This window comes from Amblyraja radiata, chromosome 31, assembly GCF_010909765.2.
Source record: "Amblyraja radiata isolate CabotCenter1 chromosome 31, sAmbRad1.1.pri, whole genome shotgun sequence".
NCBI lineage: Eukaryota > Metazoa > Chordata > Chondrichthyes > Rajiformes > Rajidae > Amblyraja > Amblyraja radiata.
The window spans coordinates 27319330-27339656 of record NC_045986.1 but is presented as its reverse complement, the minus strand read 5'-3'; the positions used below and the strand labels follow the sequence as shown (position 1 = coordinate 27339656).

Sequence of the window (20327 nt, the reverse complement as noted above, 5' to 3'; positions counted from 1 at the left end):
TCGGAGTAATTTACAGAAGGCCAATTAAACCACAAAACCTTCTTTGGGATGTGGGAGGAAACCGGAGCACCTGGAAGAAACCCACGCGGTCTCAGGGAGGACGTGCAAACTACACACTGACAGCACCCGAGGGCAGGATTGAACCTGGGTCTCCGACGCTGAGAGGCAGCGGCTCTACCTGCATCACCACTCTGCCATCCTTAAGTGGGGGGGAGAAAGTTGGGAGCAGGACAAAGCCTGGCAAGTGATAGGTGGATACAGATGAGGAGGAGGGGGGGGGGGGGTTATTTTGCAGATGGGTGCACATGCAGCTATTGTCAAAAACAATTAATTAAAATCCATAATTGAGCTTGGGAGAAAGATGTCAGTGCCAGAGACTATTTATGCAGTCTCTGTATCCTTCCTCCTGGTTCACTCGAAACATGGTGTCAGGGGTTGTGGGGAGGGGGCAGGAGAATGGGGTTGAGAGGGAAAGATAGATCAGCCCTGACTGAATGGTGGAATAGAGTTGTGTAAGAAAGAATTGCAGATGCCGGATAAAATCGAAGGTAGACACAAAATGCTGGAGTAACTCAGCGGGTTAGGACAGTAGGACTAGTAGGAGAACTGGGAAGACGGAGGGGAATGAGAGAGAAAGCAGGTTATTATCTCAGATAGCCCTTGCTTTCTCTTTCCTCTCCCCCCCCCCCCCTTCCCAGTTCTCCTACTAGTCCTACTGTCTCCGCCCACTTTTTATCATTGTCCCGCCCCCTCCCCGACATCAGTCTGAAGAAGGGTCTAGACCCGAAACGTCATCCACTCCTTCTCTCCATAGATGCTGCCTCATCCGTTGAGTTACTCCAGCATTTTATGTCTACTGGTGGAATAGACTTGATGGACCGAATGGCCAAAATTGACTTATGAACTTGGCATGGTACTTTATTTGTACCAAGGTACAGCGAAATTCATATCTGTAGACCGTTCAGCACAATGTCACCATGCATAAGCACTTAGATACATATTAGATAAGTATCTCAGATACAGTGCAGGTCAAGTCAAGTCACTTTTATTTCTATAGCACATTTAAAAAACAACTCTCGTTGACCAAAGTGCTTTACATTGGTGGAGGTACTAACGTTATACAACATTGGTTCATAGATTAAGTACATACATACATATAGCCCTCAATCAGAGGACGTCAAGAAAGGCTTGAGAGTAAAGATGAGTTTTAAGTCTCGACTTAAAGGAGTCGATGGAGGGGGCAGTTCTGATGGGAAGAGGGATGCTGTTCCACAGTCTAGGAGCTGCAACCGCAAAGGCGCGGTCGCCCCTGAGCTTATGCCTAGACCGCGGGATGTTCAGTAACCCCAAGTCGGCCGATCTGAGGGACCTGGAGGTGGTGAGTAGCAGTAGTGCACTGAGACAGTATACAGAATCACCAGTTTGGCACCACTTTCAAGTCCCAGTTGGTGCCAGTGCAGGGATCTTGATCTGACCATGAAGGCCTGTTGTCCTGGTGGTGTTGCATGCAGCACGGCCTGGCTTCTTAACACATGATGTCTGGTAAAAGCTAACACAATGTGGAACGTGCGACCACAAGTGATGATGTGGTGACTTGCACAGATGTGTTCAATGTGAGGGAGAGAGGAACGAGGTCGTGCGGAAAAGTTGCGGTCAAACAAAGCAGGAGGAACGTTGTGGGGTGAAATTCTTGATTAGTACGAGTGTCGGGGGTTGTGGGGAGAAGGCAGGAGAATGGGGCTAGGAGGGAGAGATAGATGATTGAATGGCGTAAACTTGATGGGCCGAATGGACTAATTCTTCCCCTATGACTTGCAACCTTATGAAAGTACCAGTATGTACCAGTGGAAAAAATCCAAGATGGTCACTGACGGGGATCTGCAATCACACATTACAATCGCTCCACTCCTTTAATTCTCGACTACAGATTCACGTTATTCCCTTTATCCTGTATCTGTACACTGTGGACTGCTCGGTTGTAATCATGTATTGTCTTTCCACTGACTGGTTGGCACGCAGCTAAAGCTTTTCACTGTACCTCGGTACACGTGACAATAAACTCAACTCAACTGGGCCTGTTTCCCAACTTTGCAACCGTGATCGTTCTGATGTATTTTTAGTGTTCGCAGGCCTGCTCGGGGTGGTGATGGCATGTGGCTTTTATTGCTGGAAGTGACAGGGAACGGACGGGAATAGATTAGAGTTATTAGTCCACTCCTCCTCAATTGTGTTTTGCTTCCTGAGGGATGTGCAGGCGTACAGTGTCAAATGGACCCTGTCTCCAACCGGGGTCTGAGGAGCTTCAGGCCACTGTAAGGAAGTCAGACCCTGCAATGCAAGCTTTTATTTGGAGAGGACTAGAATATTAAAAACTGGGCCGCTTGCTGAGGCTTTATAAGGCACTGGTCAGGCCGCATTTGGAGCATTGTGAGCAGTTTTGGGCCCCATATCTGAGGAAGGATGTACAGGCATTGGAGAGGGTCCAGAGGAGGTTTACGAGAATGTGTGGGTTAACATATGATGAGTGTTTGTCGGCACTGGGCCTGGAGTTCAGAAGGATGATGGGGCACCTCATTGAAACTTTTCGAACAGTGAAAGGCCTGAATAGAGTGGATGTGGAGAGGATGTTTTCACTTGTGGAAGAGTCTGGTGGAAAAATCTTTTTAGTGGTGAATCTGTGGAATTCAATGCCGCAAACATTCATTGCCAAGACAAATATCGCAAACATTCATGGCCTATTCTTTCGCTCCATAGAAGCTGCCTCACCTGCTGAGTTTCTCCGGCAGTTTTGTCTACCTTGCCAAGACAATAGATATTTTTAAGGCGAATATTGGCAGATTCTTGATTAGTGTCAGGGCTTTTGGGGAGAAGGCCATAGAATGGGGTTGAGAGGGAGATAGATCAGCCGTGGTTAAATGGCGGAATAGACTTGAAGGGCCGAATGGTCTATTTCTGCCCCTTTGACTTCTGAGCTGCCATAGGATCACAAGAAAATAGCAGTGTGGCAGATTTAAAGCTCATTAATATTCAGCATTGCCGTTAGTCGTCTGCCAATGTTACGTGTGTGTGTGTGTAGCTGTACCCATGTGTTGGCCTACACATGTACTAGCCTGTCTCTTTGTATTTGCAATTGACCTAGAATATAATCTTTGCAGGCTGTCGCTCAAAAGGAATTAGATTTGTTAAAGGCAGGAAACGTGTTCCCGATGTTGGGGGGAGTATCAGAACCAAGGGTCACAGTTTAAGAATAAGGGGTAGGCCATTTAGAACGGAGATGAGGAAACAGCTTTTCACCCAGAGAGTTGTGAATCTGTGGAATTCTCTGCCTCAGAAGGCGGTGGTAGCCAATTCTCTGGATGCTTTCAAGAGAGAGTTAGATAAAGATAGCAGAGTCTGGGGGTATATGGGGAGAAGGTAGGAATGTGGTACTGATTGGGGATGATCAGCCATGATCACAGTGAATGGCGGTGCTGGCTCGAAGGGCCGAGTGGCCTACTCCTGCACCTATTGTCTATTGTTTAATTATTTCTGCGAACGTTTGTTTGACTTTGCTTTTGCAATTTCCAGTCAAAGATGGTTCAGGTCTTCACCAAGTGGGAAATTAAGCCATTCGTGTTCCTCTGAAAGGTGTGGTGGGGGAGCGTTCCGTCACGGGTTTGTGTCTCAGCCACATGGACCCAAGAGGCCCGCAGTGAGACGGGGGGGGGGGGGGGGGTTGCTTAGCAACAGGGAAGGAGTGAGTCTCTGAGGGGAGATGATGCAAGCTACACTTGGGGTGATGTTCGCAACATGTTAATGTCTCGCAGTCTGACTGTCGCAAACTCAGCACGGCTAATGGAAATGCCGTGTTGCCTTCACTGAGTGAATGGTAGAGCTCTGGGGAGTGTTGTACAGCAGAGGGATCCAGGGGTGCAGTGAGAATAGTGAAAGGCTTGGGTGGAGAGGATGCTCCCATTCGTGGGAGAGTCTAAGACTAGAGGTCACAGCCTCAGAATTAAAGGATGTTCTTTTTAGGAAGGAGATGAGAAATTTCTTTAGTCAGAGACAATAGACAATAGACAACAGGTGCAGGAGTAGGCCATTTGGCCCTTCGAGCCAGCACCGCCATTCAATGTGATCATGGCTGATCATCCCCAATCAGTACCCCGTTCCTGCCTTCTCCCCATATCCCCTGACTCCGCTATTTTTAAGAGCCCTATCTAGATCTCTCTTGAAAGCATCCAGAAAACTTGCCTCCACCGCCCTCTGAGGTAGAGAATTCCACACTCTCCACTCTCTATGTGAGAAAAAGTGTTTCCTCGTCTCCGTTCGAAGGTGGTGCATCTGTGGAATTCTTTAGAGGCCAAGTCGGCGGATATTTTTAAGGCAGTGATCGATAGATTCTTGATTACTACAGGTGCCAGAGGTAATGGGGAGAAGGCAGGAGAATGGGGTTAGGAGGGAGAGACAGATCAGCCATGATTGAAAGGCGGAGTAGACTTGATGGGCCGAATGGCCTAATTCTACTCCTATCCGTTATGACCTTATGCAGGTACGTAGTACCTTGAAGGTGTAGTCGCAGGTAGAGGGTGTGGTCAAAAAGGCTTTTAGCACATTGGCCGCCATCAGTCAGAGCATTGAGTATATAAGTTGGGAGGTCACGTTGCAGTTGTATAAGACATTGGTGAGGCTGCATTTAGAGTGTTGTGTTCAGTTCTGGGCACCATCTTACAGGAAAGATGTTGTCAAGCTGGGAAGGGCACAGAGATTTACGAGGATGTTGCCAGGAATTGAAGGTCTGAGCTATAGGGAGAGGTTGAGTAGGCTGGGACTCTACTCTGAAGAAGGGTCTCGACCCGAAACATCAGCCATTCCTTCGCTCCAGAGGTGCTCCCTGTACCGCTGAGTTACTCCAGCTTTTTTGTGTCTGCTTCGGTTTAAACCAGCAACTGCAGTTCCTTCCTACACTAGTTTGTAGGTTAATTGGCCTGTGTAAATTGCCTCGAGTTTGTCGGGAATGGATGCAAAAGTGGGATAACATAGAACTCGTGTGAACGGGTCGGCGTGGCCTAGATGGGCTGAAGGTCCTGTTTCCACGCGGTGTCTCTCAATCACTCAATGTGTATCTCAAAATAAACTAATAAATAATAATTATGAGAGGAATAATCATGTGAGGGATAGTCAGGGTAGACCCACAGAGACCCAGAGGGGACATGGGGTTAAGGTGAAGGGGGAAAGATTTAACAGGAATCAGAGGGGTAACATTTGCACACAAAGGATGGTAGGTGCATGGAGCGAGCTGCCGGAGGAGGTAATTGAGGCTAAGACTACGTTTGAGGAACAATAAGAAGGGTACATGGATAGGACAGGTTTAGAAGGATATGGGCCAAAAGCAGGAAGGTGGGACATGTTGGTCGGCGTGGGCAAGTTGGGCCAAAGGGCCTGTTTCCACGCTGTGTGACTCTGGCTCTCTAATTGAACGATGTGAAGTGTTGGCAGTTTCATGAAGTGTTCATTGAGTAACAACAATGTCCTGCTGACAGGGACCATCACACAGTCGGTGAGTCTGTTTGTTTCCGGGCAGAAAGTGCCCTTTGTGCGGGTAGAATATTCGGTTTGGAAAACATGTTTGTTAAAGTGCCGCAGCTTTGTGCGCAGCCCCTATTTGCCCTGGTCTTTTCCACTGTATACAAATGACAGTGAGCTTGAGGATGATGTTGACAAAATGTTGATGCACGCAGCAATCGCAATTTGGAAGCGTCGCCCGTTTCCTGCTGGAAGATGTTTAATATGATTAAACCCATGATCGGGCATGTGACCAGCGCTTCCTATTGGGAAGGGTGGGAATACTGAGAGACCCAATGTTCAGCATGAAAGCTACCCGTTGTGAAGTATATTTGGACAAACACTTGCATCCCATCATCCCTGCAGAGAGGAGCAGAGTGCAAACGATTCTTTTTACGTCTGTGCCTTTTGAATCTTAATTTATAGAAACAGCATGGAAACAGGTTCACCAAGTCCACACCAACCATCGATCACCCGTTCACCATAGTTCTATGTCATCCCCACTTTCCCATCCACTCCCCGCACATTAGGGAGCAATTTACAGCGGGCCCTTTATCCTACAAACGCTGCACGTCTTTGGGATGTGGGAGGAAACCGGAGCACCCGGAGGAAACCCACGTGGTCACGGGGAGAACATGCAAACTCCACACAGACGGCACCCGAGGTCAGGATTGAACCCGGGTCCCTGGCACTGTGAGGCAGCAGCTCTACCCGCTGCGCCACCCGTTCAGTTCGCAAATAAACAAGGCCTGTCACTTTTCCAGTTGGCAACTGTCCTCGGTCTTCTTGTTGGAATACTGAGGAATTTTTGACACAGACTCACAACTCTCTGTGAGGAAAAAGTGTTTCTTCGTCTCCGTTCTAAATGGCTTACTCCTTATTCTTAAACTGTGGCCCCTGGTTCTGGACTCCCCCAACATCGGGAACATGTTTCCTGCCTCTAGCATGTCCAAGCCTTTAACAATCTTATATGTTTCAATGAGATACCCTCTCATCCTTCTAAACTCCGAGTGCACAAGCCCAGCTGCTCCATTCTCTCAGCATATGACAGTCCCGCCATCCCAGGAATTAACCTTGTAAACCTACGCTGCACTCCCTCAATAGCAAAAATGTCCTTCCTCAAATTAGGGGACCAAAACTGCACACAATACTCCAGGTGTGGTCTCACTAGGGCTCTGTACAACTGCAGAAGGACCTCTTTGCTCCTATATTTGATTCCTCTTGTTCCTCCTGCTGTTCCCGTTGATGAGATCATTAACTCAAGGTCTTGCTCATCTGATGCCCGAGCTCTGCATTTAGTTGGGGCACAGTGGCGCAGCGGTAGAGTTGCTGCCTCACAGCGCCAGAGACCCCGGTTCGAACCAGACCACAGGTGCTGTCAGTACGTTCTCCCCGTAACAGTGTGGGTTTTTTCCCCCGGGTGCTCTGGTTTCCCCCCCACATTCCAAAGGCCTGCAAGTTTGAAGGTTAATTGGCTTCAGTAAGAGTGTGTGTGTGTGTGTGTGTGTGTGTGTGTGTGTGTGTGTGTGTGTGTGTGTGTGTGTGTGTGTGTGTGTGTGTGTGTGTGTGTGTGTGTGTGTGTGTGTGTGTGTGTGTGTGTGTGTGTGTGTGTGTGTGTGTGTTCTAGTGTACATGCAAAGGAAATAGGCAACGTTGCCTATTTCCTTCGCTCCATAGATGCTGCTGCACCCGCTGAGTTTCTCCAGCACTTTTGTCTGCCTTCGATTTTCCAGCATCTGCAGTTCCTTCTTAAACACTCAAGTGTACATGGTGAGGACTCGTGGGAAAAAGGGCCTGCTTCTGTGTTGTATGTCTAAGGCATAAAGTAACAGACGGGTGGAGAGATAGATTGTCTATCTGGTTTTGACTCCACTTTCCTGAACCTGTTGACTGACCTCCAAGGTTCAGGATTCCCAGAATATCTGACGCAGACTGAAAAATGCGATTGTGTTTTCTTGGAAGGCCTCCTCAAACGCACATGTCCGATTCGCCAGAGGCAAGGGTGGTTCCCAAACCTGTGAAGTAATGCTTCAAGTTCTGACACCTCTCTGCTTGGGAAATTATCAGGGAAGTTCATGCAATAAATCCAACTTCCCCGACACAATTTATTTTCCGGATTTTTTTTTCCCTCACCTCCCATTACCTTCTGCTTCCTCCAGTCTCTGATTATTCCCAGGCATTCACAGCTAAATACGATGGGCCGCAAGGTGGCGCAGCGGTAGAGTCGATGCTTTACAGCGCCATAGGCCCGGGTTCAATCCTGACTACCGGAGCTGTCTGTACGGAGTTTGTACGTTCTCCCCTTGACCGGCTATGTTTTCTCCGGGTGCTCCAGTTTCCTCCCACACGCACACATTTGTGGGCTAATTGGCGTTGCTAAAATTGTCGATTGTTTCTCGTGTGTAGGGTTGGTGTTGGTGTACGGGGATTGATGGGCCGAAGGGCCTGTTTCTGTGTTGTAACTCTAAACAAAACTTTTCCTCTGCCTCCTTCCCTCACACCACCTGATGGTGCTTGGTTATAGAATATAGATCAGTACAACACAGGCCCTTTGGCCCACGATATCCATGCTGAACACTCCTTTGCCTGCATGCGATCCATGTTCCTTCATTCCCTATGCATCCGTGCCTACGAAAAGCCTCTTAAACACCACCATTGTGTCTGTCCCCACCACCACCCCACACACCCACCCCTCTCTGTGTAAAAACAAAGAACTTGCCCCTTTAAACTTTGCTCCTCTCAACATATTTATTGTCAACTGGTCTTTGACATTTCCACCCGGGGGGGGGGGGGGGGGGAAGGTTCTGACGTTCTACCCTATCTGTGCCTCATATATACATACTCTGTCAGGTATTTAGGTCAGGTCGGGGGGAGTTTCCCCCCCCCCCCCCCCCCCTACCACGGGTACCATGTAATCCCGTGCTACCTGCCCCATTGTCGGATAATCGGCGACCAAACCGTCTCCCCCACCTGGTTTGCCAGATGAGGAGGGGGCTGTGGACCCCCAACAGGACCAAAAACAAGATCCTGTCAAAGGGCGGATGAGCTCCTAGCGAGCCAATGGCCATCCACACTTCAGTAGAAGTTGCGATCATTGTTGTACGTAGCGTTATATGGCACCATGCCCGTTGGTGTTCTCAACGATGGTGATGATGGTGATGATGGCGATGATGGTGATGATGGTGATGGTGATGATGGTGATGGTGACGGTGATGATCTGGTTCTTGCCCCCCCCCCCCCCCCCCCCCCCCCCCCCAACGCTCCAGAAACATAACAATCCAAGCCCATCCATTTGGGCTGTCCAGTGCTGTATATAAATACAATCATGTCAAACTCAAGAACAATAGGTGGAACAAAGGGGGGAGATATCTAGTGTAGAATATCGATCTCAGCATCGGTTCCAGAAGCAAAGTCCAGTGTCCTCAATGGGGCGGAGGTGAATCGGACAGCAGCCCAGCTTATGGAAGGACCGTTCAGAAGCCTGATAACAGAGGGGGGGGGGGGGGGGGAAGCCGTTCGTGCGTCTGATGGTGTGCGCTGTCAAGCTTCTGCATCTTCTGCCAGACGGCAGCGGGGAGAAGAAGGAATGATCCTGGGTGGGGTAGGTTCGTGATCATGATGCTGCCCTGTGCTGGGCGGATGGGAACTCGAGTGATATTGGAGAAGAGTTCTACAGAATAGTGAGACGGGAGGGGAGAGAAATAATTCTCTTGAAGTTTAAAATAAAATAATAATTCTGGCCTTTAGCAGCATTCACCAAGGGGAATCTGTGAATGATTAGCAGTTTAGGAGGCCCAGCGATACAAAGATACAGCCCCTACACTGACAGGTCTCATAATATCCAGGCGGCCCTGTCTCCACAGTCTAATGTTGAGTTCCCAGCTTTGTCAACATAGCCTGAGGCCTGTGATTTTTACCAGACATTTCCATTCGTGGGTTTGGGGGAGAATTGAGGACCTGGGTCAAAGATGGAACAGGTAGACAATAGACACTAGGTGCAGGAGTAGGCCATTCGGCCCTTCGAGCCAGCACCGCCATTCAATGTGATCGTGGCTGATCATCCCCAATCTCTACCCCGTTCCTGCCTTCTCCCCATATCCCCTGACCCCGAGGTACAAAGAACCAATGAACGAAAGATATGCAAAGGGACAAATCAAAGCCAGCAGCGATGATCAAGGAATGGTGGAGCCCACAGTGATCCATTCCTACCCGGTGGGAGAGTCTAGGACCAGAGGGCACAGCCTCAGAATTAAAGGACGTTCCGTTAGGAAGGAGGTGAGGAGGAGTTTCTTTAGTCAGAGATTGGTGAATCTGTGGAATTCTTTGCCACAGAAGGCTGTGGAGGCCAAGTCAATGGATATTTTGAAAGCAGAGTAGATAGATTCTTGATTAGTGCGGGTGTCAGAGGTTATGGGGAGAAGGCAGGAGAATGGGGTTAGGAGGGAGAGATAAATCAGCCATGATTGGCGGAGTAGACTTGATGGGCCGAATGGCCTAATTCTGCTCCTGTCACGTGAACTTTTGAACTTATTTTGTTTTGGGAAATGTTGATTGAGTGGATGTCGGGTGTTGGAGTCACAGGTGGTGTAAAGGTTTAGGAAGGTACTGCAGATGCTGGTTTAAATGCTGGAGTAACTCAACGGGACAGGCAGCATCTCTGTAGAGAATGAGGTGGAGCTTCGATGACAGGCTCGCCTACAGTCTGTCTATCTTCGTCTTTTTTTTTGCTGTTTTTAGTGTGTTTAAAAAGTATGTGTTAACGTTCCCTGGTTTGTTTTATGTTGGGGAGGGGGTCGGGGGAAACTTTTTTTCAATCTCGTACCTTGCCGGAGTTGCGATTGTTTTCCGGATCGTATCTCCGGTCGCTCTGCGGCCTAACGTCGTGGAGCTGGAGGCCTTGCTCGGGACAGACTTTGAGCCCCACCGCGGAGCGTGGACTTGCCATCGGAGCCGATTCCTTGCCTGGGATCGACGCTCCAAAAGCGGCCTGCGGACTTTGACATCGAGGAGCGCGCTCGCAGTCTCTGGGTGAGACCGACGTCGGGAAGCTCCCAAAGCCGCTCTACGTTTGACCAGCCCCGACCCGGGGTAGATTGCCCGATGCGGGGGAGCTGAGATTTCCCCCCCCGGATGCAGGAGCTTGATCGCCCAACAAGGAGCCCTGCCGCTGGCTACAGGAGTAAGATCGTCCCGTCAACAGAAAGCCCCCGACCACTGGAGGACCAAGAAGGGAAGAGATTGAACTATTTTTCACCTTCCATCACAGTGAAGAATGTGGAGGAGTCTCGGTCCCGTGGTGCATGTTCGTGTTAAAATGTGTTGAGCGTGTTCTGTTGCTTTTTATTGGTACGATGACTGTCCGGCAAATCAAATTCCTCGTGTGTTGCTAAACCTACTTGGCTAATAAAGTATGATGATGATGACTATGATTATGATGATGCGTCATGCATTCCTTCTCTCCAGAGACGCCGCCTGTCCCGCTGAGTTACTCCAGCATTTTGTGTCTATCTTTGGTGTAAAGGTTTACCCGGGGGCTGGAGGATCCCCACTCCCCTCGCCTGCAGGCTGACGCGGGGTCTGGACATTCTCAGCACTTCATCTTGGGCCTGATCCTGGACTGATTCCATAGTCTGCTCGAGTGAAGCGGCGATTGGCTGAGACGGCTTGCCTTGTACCAATAAATCATCCAAGTTTTATTAATGGGACCGAGAGGCAGGTTCACTGTTGATCTAAGCAAAGACTGACCGGATAGCAATGAGTAATGAACGGCTGATAACGGCAGATCTGAAGATCACTTTTTCATGTAGGCCTAATGTAAACAGTCATTTCCTCTCCCACCTACTTTCCCACTCCCTCTTCCCCCCCCCCCCCCCCCACTCCTCTCCAACCCACTCCCCCACTCCCACTCCCCCCCCCACTCCTCTCCAACCCACTTCCCCACTCCCACTGCCCCCCTCCTCTCCCACCCACTCCCCCACTCCCTCCCCCCCCCCCCCACTCCTCTCCAACCCACTTCCCCATTCCCACTCCCCCCCCCACCCCTCTCCAACCCACTTCCCCATTCCCCTTCCCCCTCCCCCGCGCCCCCCCCCCCCCCCCTTCTCTCCCACACACTCTCCCGATCTCATCATTTGTAGGAAGGAACTGCAGATGCTGGTTTGAACCAAAGATAGACACATAATGCTGGAGTAACTCAGCGGGACAGGCAGCATCTCTGGAGAGAAGGAATGGGTGACGTTTCGGGTCGAGACCCTTGAAGGAATGGGTGACGTTTCGGGTCGAGACTCTCGAAGGAATGGGTGACGTTTCGGGTCGAGACTCTCGAAGGAATGGGTGACGTTTCGTGTCGAGCCCCTTCGGGCCTCGACCCGAAACGTCACCCATTCCTTCTCTCCAGAGGTGCTGCCTGTCCCGCTGAGTTACCCCAGCATTTTGCATAGTCCACCGTCTTTAATGGCTTCCCCCCTTCCAAAGGCAATGGGCCAGATTTTTTTTTTCTTGGGCTCCCTCCCTCCCTCTGTCCTGTTGTTCAGTCCAAAGCTCAGTCTAGCTTCGCAAGCACAGAACAGAACAGCAAGCCGTTGGCCAAGAGACTCTGTGTGTGGGGGGGGGGGGAAGGAGTGGGTGTGCAAAGTCTGGCACCGTTCATCCTCATCTCTGCCTCCACACTCTGTGTCTCCAGCTCAGTTAGGAAGCTGAACCTTGGCTGAGTTGCTAAGAGATCATTTCCAGCCTCTCCGTTTATTTTCACACAGACTGGTTCCTCGGGAGGAGGGGGGGGGGAGGAGAGGGGAGGGGGGGGAGGAGAGGGGAGGGGATGGGGAGGGGGGGGGGGGCGGGAGACTGGGGTCTAGTATCAGTTTGACGCATCGAGTCGTGCTCTGTTCTGTCTCTGCTTTATGACACTTTCTCAATAGCCAACTCTGCTTCACCTACGATGAATGTGTAACGGATGTGAGGGTGATTATAGGGTGATGGGTTGTATATATGACTAAGAGATACTCTATAGTATATGATTTTTTTTTCTTTTCTTTTTTCCGGTTTTCTCTCTTTTGTATGGCTTTGTAAATATTTGATTAGTGTATAAATGTAAATAATTTGGTATAAATATAGCCTCTGGTGTACATATGGTGGACATATAGCTGCTGGTGTACATATGGTGTACACATAGCTGCTGGTGTACATATGGTGTACATATAGCTGCTAAATTTGTATAAGATAATTATAAGCAGTTGAATAAGGGGTGGGAATTAATAAGCTTTGGCTTCTTCCTGCTCCTTTTCGGACACATATACGATTTCATTTATTTATAGATATCGTTTATGACACATTAATATTCTTGTTTTGTTTTTTGAATGCTGTCTCACACTTGCTTTTTATTCTTTTATTCTGTTCTAAAATAAAGAATCAAATGAATAAATAAATAAATAAGATGTCGGTCTAAGGGCTCAGAGCAATGCTGCTCGTGTACGACTGACAAAGTGCTGGTGAGCAGCCGATAGTTGTTGGCCGTGTGTTGTTGGCCGTGCCAACAACTCCAGCCTCGGCTGCCAATCCTCGCACAGCAAGTTCCCAGCAACTGCAGCTCCAAGGAATCGGAGCTCTGAAGTGCTGGTTGGGAAGGAATCTTGGCTGCCATTCCCGGCCAGGGCGGTTGCTGTGTGTGTTTGTTTTATTCTTTATTCCACATCGATCCAAAGAGTATTAACGCCTCGTCTCATCCGACGCCTCCCCCTCTCTGACAATGCAGCGCTCCCTCAGCAACACTGCATTCAAGCATCAAGTCTTAAACCCCGCTACCAAATCTAGGCTTGAAAACCTGGGCCTTCTCATTCCTAGGTCAGTAGGCCGAGACCAGCTGACAGTCTTAGCTTGGCTGGCCGACCCTCCCAACCTAAAGCTTTTCATTATGCCTCGGTCATAAGGACATAAGTGATAGGAGTAGAATTAGGCCATTCGGCCCATCAAGTCTACCCCGCCATTCAATCATGGCTGATCTATCTCTCCCTCCTAACCCCATTCTCCTGCCTTCTCCCCATAACCTCTGACACCCGTACTAATCAAAAATCTAATATATCTCTGCCTTAAAAATATCCACTGACAGCCTTCTGTGGCAAAGAATTCCACAGATTCACCACCCTCTGACGAAATAAATTTCTCCTCATCTCCTTCGTAAAAGAACGTTCTTTCATTCTAAGGCTGTGACCTCTAGTCCTAGACTCTCCCACCAGTGGAAACATCCTCTCCACATCCACTCGGTACACGTGACAATAAACTAAACTAAACCAAACTGAATCCTCAGTCTGATGAAGGCCCCTCCCCATAACGTCACCCATTCATGTTCTCCAGTGATGCTGCCTGATCTGCTGAGTTACTCCAGCACTTTGTGCAATTTTTTTGTAAACCAGCACCTGCCGTTCCTTGTTTCTATGGTTTAGTTTAGCTTATTGTCATGTGTACTGAGGTACAGTGGGAAACTACAGAGAGACACAAGGAGCAGGAGTAACTCAGTGGGTCAAACAGCATCTCTGGAGGAAAGAAATGGGTGACATTTCGGGTCGAGACCCTTCTTAAGACAGCTTTGTTGTGTGCTATCCAGATTATATTATACATATTTACAAACAAGCTGTCCACGGTGTACAGATACAGGATGAAGGGAATAAAGTTTAGTGCAAGGTAAAGTCCAATAAATTCTGATTACAGGAAGGCCACAAATTTCCAATGTAGGTCTTTAGTTGGTGAGAGAATCGTTCAGTTGCCTGATAACAGCTGGGAAGAAACTGCCCCTGAATCTGGAGGTGTGTGTTTTCACACTTCTGTACCACTTGGCTGATAGGAGAGGGGGGAGGAGGGAGTGACCGGGTTGAGACTGGTCCCTGATTGTACGGCTGGCCTTGCCGAGGCAGCGTGAAGTGTAGGTGGAGTCAATGGAAGGGAGGTTGGATTGTGCCATGGTCTTGGGCTACGTCCACAACCCTCTGTGAGTTCTTGTGACCTTGGATCTATTGGTGTGCAGTAAGGAACTGCGGATGCTGGTTTACGCCAAAGATAGACGTAGAAATGCTGGAGTAACTCAGCGGGTCAGGCAGCATCTCTGGAGAGGAGGAATGGGCGATGTTTTGGGTCAGAATCCGTCTTCGGTTTGAAAGATGGAGGTGGAGTGAAGGGGTGGGGAACTGGAGGTGAGAAATGGCCAGAACAGAGCGGGGTTGGGTCGCACAGTGTGGGCGCCACCGGTAGCAACAGTGTTGGCGGGACCACAGATACTTGGCGGCCAGCAATGGAGGCTGGCCATGGCCGATGGTTTTGCTGCTGACTGCTGGGACGTGTATTCACCACTGGGACTCCAGACAGAGCATGTGAACCCTCGCTACGACTGATTTGTAACAGGAGCTTCCCCATTCTAGGCCTCTTGCTGGAGGAGATGCCAAAAATGGTGCAGTATTGATGTATTAGGCTGGGATTTATGTTTCCAGATGCAGGCCACACTTGAAGGATTGGAAGACAAAGTGGGGTGGTCTCAGAGATTTGATTATTTTACCATTTCTTTCCCCCCCCCACCACCACCGGGTTTGCACAGTGAGGTTCTACACCCCCTCCCCCATACGCCTGGGTCCTGTCCAGTTGACCTCTACCCCATTATGGACATTGGACATTGTCTATGGAACTGCCACGTACAGTCTTCACACTTTCGAGATGCATCACGGAACCGGGCCCTTTGGCCACTGAGCCCGCGCAGACCAGCGATAACCCCCCAGCAAACTAACATCATCCAGCACGCATTGTTACAAATTTACTGAAGCCAATTGACCCTACAAACTTGTACGTCCTTGGAGTGTGGGGGGGGAAACCGAAGCACTCGGAGAAAACCCGCTTGGGTCACGGGGAGAACGTACAAACTCCGTACCGACGGCACCCGTGGTCAGGATTGAACGGGGGTCTCTGGCGCTGTAAAGCAGCAACTCTACCGCAGTGCCACCGTGCTGCCCATTCCTCTCCCTGTTCTTGTCCGGCATAAGGTACACTCTTCCCCTCTGTGGTGTACCACCAGACTCTTCCCCTCTGTTATCGGGATCTGAACGGTCCCTCCATAAACCAGGGGCAAAGTCTGATTCACCTCCATCTCATTGCGGACATTGGACTTTGTCTGTGGAACTGATGCGCTACAATGCTGAGAACTATATTCTGCACTCTGTATCTTCCCCTTTGTAGCCTGATTGTATTTATGTATAGTATTATATTATCTGATCTGTTTGGCTAGCATGCAAAATGATGCTTTTCATTGTATCTTATTAAACATGATAGAAATAAACCTGAACTCAAAGACAGAAACAAAACCGAGCTGACCCTAATCAGTGAGTCAGAAATGTTTAGTTGTCATATGTATCGAATACAGAACAGTGAAAATCGTGCTTGCAGCAACATACAGGCCTGTGCACATACAGTGCACACATGTAATATACAAAAATACACAGATAATATATAAAAAATAAATTAATTAATGATCACAATACTACTGCAGCTTAGGTACGAAACACTTAATGATAGGGATTCTGATTGATATTCTGAAGAAGGGTCTCCACCCGAAACGTCGCCTATTTCCTTCGCTCCATAGATGCTGCCACACCCGCTGAGTTTCTCCAGCATTTTTGTCTACCGTCGATTTTCCAGCATCTGCAGTTCCTTCTTAAACAAATTATAGGGATTCAGTCACTTTAACAAAATATTAAACCGTTAACAGGGCTGACCAGGGAAAATGCTCTACTAATGAAAAGGCGTAAGGCCTACCGTTTTGTCTAGTTAGGAATGATGTCTCCTGCAGAAAAAAAAAACTGAAATTAGTCTCTCTCATCCCAAACTGAGACCTTTCTCCATGTGGTGATGTAGTAGAATTAAAGGACGTTCTTTTAGGAGATGAGGAGGTATTACTTTGGTCAGAGGTTGGTGAATCTGTGGAATTCTTTGCCACAGAAGGTTGTGGAGACAAAGTCAGTGGATATTTTTAAGGCAGAGATAGATAGATTCTTGATTTGTATGGGTGGCAGAAGTTATGGGGAGAAGGCAGGAGAATGGGGTTCGGAGGGAGAGATGGATCAGCCATGATTGAATGGTGGAGTAGACTTGGTGGGCCGAATGGCCTAATTCTACCACCATTCCTTATGACCTTGTGCTCTTAAAGATAGCGGAGTCAGGGGATAAGGTGAGGAGGCAGGAACGGGCTACTGATTGTGGATGATCATATTGAATGGCGGTGCTGGCTCGAAGGGCCGAATGACCTACTCCTGCACCTTTTGTCTGTTGTCTATACTCAGTAGCAGCCTTATAAGCCAGCTCACCAAAGGAGAAGTTGCCTGGCCCGCTGAGTTACACCACCTTTTTGTGTCATTCTTCAACCAAGTGTGTCAACCAGCTTCAAGCTTGGTGTATTGTAAGGCTGGTTATATTGGATATTTTTGTTATTCTGAATAGCGTTTATTTGAAATAAACAATAATAGGGCAAATTAAAAAATATATTTTAAATAAAAATCGACATTGAGAATATATGAGGTTTTTGTACAGTTTTAGTTTTGTCTATTTTTAAATTCTGAATAATGTTTTTGGAAATTAAAATATTGGAAATAAAATAATAAATGAAACTAATTTAAATGTCCGTATCGATAATGTATGAAGAAGCTTTTGGTTTTTGTCTTTTTTTATTCTGAATAACGTTTTTTTAAATAAAATGGAAATTAAAAAATTAGATATTTAAATAATTTAAATAATGTTTGTATTAAGAATGGATAAGGATTTTTAGTACAGTTTTTTGTTCTGCATATTTTTTATTTTGAATAATGTTTGGTTTGAAGTAAACAAGCATTGGAACTAAAAAAAGAAAATAATAAAAATATTGACTACATTGACTATTCAGTCTGAAGAAGGGTCTCGACCCGAAACGTCGCCCATTCCTTCTCTCCAGAGATGCCGCCTGTCCCGCTGAGTTACTCCAGCATTTAGTGTCTGTCTTGACTGTATTGAGAGTGTATGAAGGGTTTTTTGTTTTGTATATATATTTTCGAAAAGTTTAATTTTGAAAAGAAAAAAAAAATTGCCATTTGCCCAGCAGTTGGGCAAACGGGACCAGGCGTTCAATGACGTTGTCAATGCAGAGATTGACACAAAAAGCTGGCGTAACTCTGTGGGACAGGCAGCATCGCTGGACAGAAGGAATGGGTGATGTTTCGGGTCGAGACCCTTCTGCAGACTCGTGTATCGGGTCGAGAGTCTTTTTATGACTCGGCAGCCGCAGTGCAACAGCGATGCATTCGCGACGGAATGCAAGATGTAGGAGTCAAGCGATGACATTTTTGGGAAGTATTCCAACCACACACCATTGGGCAATATGAGACTCGTAAAGCTGGTAATTTGGACCGATGTGTTAGTAAAGCTGCAGCAGGTGTGAATTTCTGAAATTGTTTCCTCCTGGGTGCCCTGGTTTTCCCCCACGCCTGCAGGTTTGAAGGTTAATTGGCTTCAGTAAGATTGTAGATTGTCCCTCGTGTGTGTGTGTGTGTAGAATAGTTCTAGTGTACATGCAAAGGAAATAGGCAACGTTTCGGGCTGAAACCCGAAGGGTTTCGTCCCGAAACGTTGCCTATTTCCTTCGCTCCATAGATGCTGCTGCACCCGCTGAGTTTCTCCAGCTTTTTTGTGTACCTTACATTCCCTTGTCTGGGGAAGGGAATGAAGTGACACTTTCCTGCACACATCCTGCTCCTGGCAGTAAAGGACCTCCTCTTCACATTGAGAGAATGGAGCGGCTGGGCTTGTATACAATTTAGAAGGATGAGAGGGCATCTTATTGAAACATATAAGATCATTAAGGGTTTGGACACGCTAGAGGCAGAAAACATGTTCCCAATGTTGGGGGAGTCCATAAAACAGGGGCCACTGCTTATGGGTAGGCCATTTAGAACAGAGATGAGGAAAAACTTTTTCACACAGAGAGTTGCGAATCTGTGGAATTCTCTGTCTCAGAAGGCAGTGGAGGCCAATTCTCTGGAGGCTTTCAAGAGAGAGTTGGATTGAGCTCTTAAAGATAGCGGAGTCAAGGGACATGGGCGAAGGCAGGAATGGAGTACTGATTGTGGATGATCAGCCATGATCACATTGAATGGCGGTGCTGGCTCGAAGGGCCGTATGGCCTACTCCTGCACCTATTGTCTATTGTCTATGGAATAGGTGACTCTAGTCTCCAGTCTGATGCAGGGTGTCGACCCCTGAAACGTCACCTATTCCTTCTCTCCAGAGATGCTGCCTGAACCGCTGAGTTACACCGGCATTTGGTGTCTGTCTTAAATACCTTGACGTTCACAATCAACTTGGTCTCCTTTCACAAGATCACGGATGATATCTGTGTGCAGGAGACCTGCACAATTCTGCTTTCTGTCCCGGAAAATCCCAATTAATTTACAAATGTAGCGGCACCAGACGTGGTGAATAAGGCCAGACGTCAGGCAGGTTCAAACAGTTGTTATTCAGGTTAAGTTGGTCCGCTAACGTAATTATCATTGCTGCTGTAGCTGAGCGAGGTTGTTCTCTCAGGCTCAGCTACCTGTTGACTGCCAGGTCTCGAGGTGAGATAACCTTAAGTAGCAGGACACTCCCCCTAGGCCGTGACGTCACGTGCCAGCCCTCGTAGCTACTGACGAGGGTTCGACCATAAGTGGTCTGTGTATTAGCTGATGCCACACAACGGCTATTGCGACACTCGGCAATGCCAGTCAACTCATCGTGGTTGCAGTGTGAGTGACTCCTGTGGTTTGTTTCACACTTCTTCTTCTTATCGAGTCCACACACAAGATTAGAAGTTGTTCAGCAAGAGCTGAATACACTTCTCGGCATCTGCACAATGGTGTCTGTCTTGCGCGTCTTGTGCGTGGTGGTGGAAAGATTGGTTGAAACAGGGCCGCGACGTGAACGCTCGTTCCTTGACCCCTGTTTCACACTATAAATGCACTAGGGTGTGCGTTCATCCAGTGGGCCCCCAGGAGCAGTTCCCACGACATAAGGTCATAAGTGATAGGAGTAGAATTAGGCCAGTCGGCCCATCAAGTCTACACCATCCAATCACGGCTGATCTATCTCTCCCTCCCAACCCCATTCTCCTGCCTTCTCCCCATAACCTCTGCCACCCGTACTAATCAAGAATCTATCTATCTATCTCAGCCTTAAAAATATCCACTGACTTGGCCTCCGCAGCCTCCTGTGGCAAAGAATTCCACAGATTCACCACCCTCTAAAAGAATCCTAAAAGAACGTCCTTTAATTCTGAGGCTGTGACCTCCAGTCCGAGACTCTCCCACTAGTGGAACCATCCTCTCCACGTCCACCCTATCCACAGTTTGGCTCACCATCATTTCTCTGGTACTCGCGTTTAACCGCATCACAAACGCCTTCAACAGGAACTTAAATTGTAACCATGTTAGAAGAGGAAATTAGTTTTTGTTTAAAACCCATTTTGCAATCACGCTTTTAGCAATATCACTGGCCCTATTATGCAATCTTTGTGTTTCGTCAGTATTTTATCTGCATCAAAATATTCCTGGAAGCACCTCGTGGCTGCACATTTTGTCCCTTTAATTGGATAGAATGGTTTAATAGCTCGTGGTTCCAGTTAGCAGGGTTGTGGATGAGTCAAAACTGCGTCCCACTGAAGAAGGGTTTTGGCCCAAAACGTCGCCTATTTCCTTCGCTCCATAGATGCTGCTGCACCCGCTGAGTTTCCCCAGCAATTTTGTGTACCT

General features: G+C 48.1%; 1 protein-coding gene and 1 long non-coding RNA gene across 3 annotated transcripts in view; both read left to right on the top strand.

Moving 5' to 3' along the window:
* The window catches only part of acap3 (ArfGAP with coiled-coil, ankyrin repeat and PH domains 3), a 168339-nt gene that overhangs the window by 2752 nt on the left and 145260 nt on the right, over positions 1-20327 (top strand). The window lies entirely within an intron of this gene.
* On the top strand, positions 1945-19355 carry LOC116990522. Its single transcript, XR_004416568.1, has 3 exons — positions 1945-1956; positions 2668-2669; positions 19325-19355. It is a non-coding gene; the product is annotated as an uncharacterized LOC116990522 (long non-coding RNA).